The 2,099-nt window shown below is 41.2% G+C and overlaps 1 protein-coding gene across 1 annotated transcript in view; it reads right to left on the bottom strand.

The window, feature by feature from the left end:
• SRPX (sushi-repeat containing protein, X-linked) overlaps nt 1–2,099 on the bottom strand; it is a 91,502-nt gene that overhangs the window by 1,445 nt on the left and 87,958 nt on the right. The window lies entirely within an intron of this gene.

Raw genomic sequence — 2,099 nt, 5'->3', positions numbered from 1 at the left:
GAGAGAGAGAGAGAGAGGAGAGAGAGAGAAGAATATATCAAACCTAACTCCCAAAGGTTCTGGTGGACCAACCAGAGCCCTATAGTGGTGCTGTGTGCAGAGAAAAGCTTCATACCATGAAGGACTGAATCAGCCTTGAGACCCTTGCTACACAAAGTGTGGCCCATTACATGGAATCTTGTTAGAAATGGAGAATCCCAACCTCAGAGGGAAGGTGGGGGAGGTTGGGTGGGTGGGAGGTAATCAACCAACAACCTTGTATGCATATATGCATAACACATGGACACAGACAATGGGGCAGTGAGAGGGGGAAGGCTGGAGGGGGTCAATTGAGGGAGAAAAGAGGATATATGTAATACTTTCAAAAATAAAGATTAATTTTAAAAATTATTTCCCCGAAGTGATGTTTATAAAGTAATATAAGTAGATATGTAAGAGCATCTGACAGGCCCGAGTTTGAATCCTGATGGTTGTTTGTGTGGCTCCAAATAGTATTTATCAAGAATCTTCTCTATGCAAGCAATACCTTTTTACAAAGCATTTTCATAGAAATGGAGACAAGTCCTTCCCCAGTATCACATGTGAGAATTCCTCCCTCACCCCATTTTTGGGGAATGGGGGGTGTTATTTGCTGGTGTGGACAGAAGGGTTAGAATTATGGTTTTAAACACCTTATTCTCTAAGCCTGAATAATACTACCTCCTTTCCTAGGTCTGTAGTAAGGATTAAATGAAATGGAGTGTGTAAAATGATGAAGACTGTGCTGGAAGCATTATAATAATTTAATAAATGGTTAGCTTTGTTTTGAAAAAAAAGAAAGAAATGGACAATCCCACACTCCCCACCCAAGCCTACTGATTTAGTTAGAATCTGCATTATTAGCAAGATCCGCAGATGACAGGCATGCCCATAGAAGGTTGAATAGCACTGCTTGAGATTATAATGGGCAAGAAGTCAGTAGGCCTACAATGTGCCATGTACCAGTTGTTGCTACGAGTCATGTACAACAAAGCTAACAGATATTTTGCATTAAGTTGGAATCAATTCAACTTTGCTTATTAGGTTTGCACAACCACATAGGCACTAGATCTAGGTCTTTGGTTATCAATAGGGTACATTTGGCTATGTCTAGACATATTTTTGGTTGTCACAATGGTGTAGAGGCCAGGGATGCTGCTTAACATCCTCTAATGCACAGGACAGGCCCCCCAAAATGACTATCCAGAGCCAAATGGCAATAGTGCAAGGTTGAGCCCTAACTGGTTCGGCTCAATGGATAGAGCGTTGGCCTGTAGACTCAAAGGACCCAGTTTCAATTCCAGTCAAGGGTATGTACCTTTGTTGCAGGCACATCCCCAGTAGGGAGTGTGCAGGAGGCAGCTGATCGATGTTTCTCTCTCATCGTTATTTCTAACTCTCTATCCCTCTCCCTTCCTCTCTGTAAAAAATCAATAAAATATATTTAAAAAAATAGTGCAAGGTTGAAAAAACCTGGACTAGGCGAAGCTGATTGAAGTAAGTTTATAAACTTTGTAATTCTGGTCCGTTCTGTAGCCAGTAAAAGATAGCACAATTAGAGGGGATTGAATTTGGTTCATTATAATTTGTACCTCAAATGATTCCCCAAAAATTTTGAAGCAGTTTCAAAAGTCCAATTGTTTTTGTACTCTACTTCACTAGAATTAAAAATGCAAGAAAATGTGATTTTTATATAAATACAAACATGTTTAGATGAAGAAAGCCAAAGAAAGCAAACAATGTAGCCCTAACCAGTTTGGCCCAGTGGATAGAGTGTTGGGCCCGTGAACCAAAGGGTCCGGGATTTGATTCAGGTAAAGGGCTCTATCTCCTCCCCATCCCGGGCCCCTAGTCTGGGCTCATGTGGGAGGCAACCAATTGATGAGTTTCTCTCACACTGATATTTCTCTCTCTTTCCCCCTCTCTTCCACTTTCCATAAAAATCAATGAAAAAGTATCCTTGCCTGAGGATAAACAAAAACAAAAAACAAAGAAGAAGAAGAAGAAGAAGAAGAAGAAGAAGAAGACGAAGAAGAAGAAGAAGCACGAGGAGGAGAAGGAGGGAGAGGAGGGAGGCGGTC

This window comes from Myotis davidii, unplaced genomic scaffold (genome assembly GCF_000327345.1).
Source record: "Myotis davidii unplaced genomic scaffold, ASM32734v1 scaffold960, whole genome shotgun sequence".
In the NCBI taxonomy this organism is placed as follows: Eukaryota; Metazoa; Chordata; class Mammalia; order Chiroptera; family Vespertilionidae; genus Myotis; species Myotis davidii.
Note: the sequence above shows the minus strand (reverse complement) of the source record. Positions and strands in the feature narration are given on the sequence as shown.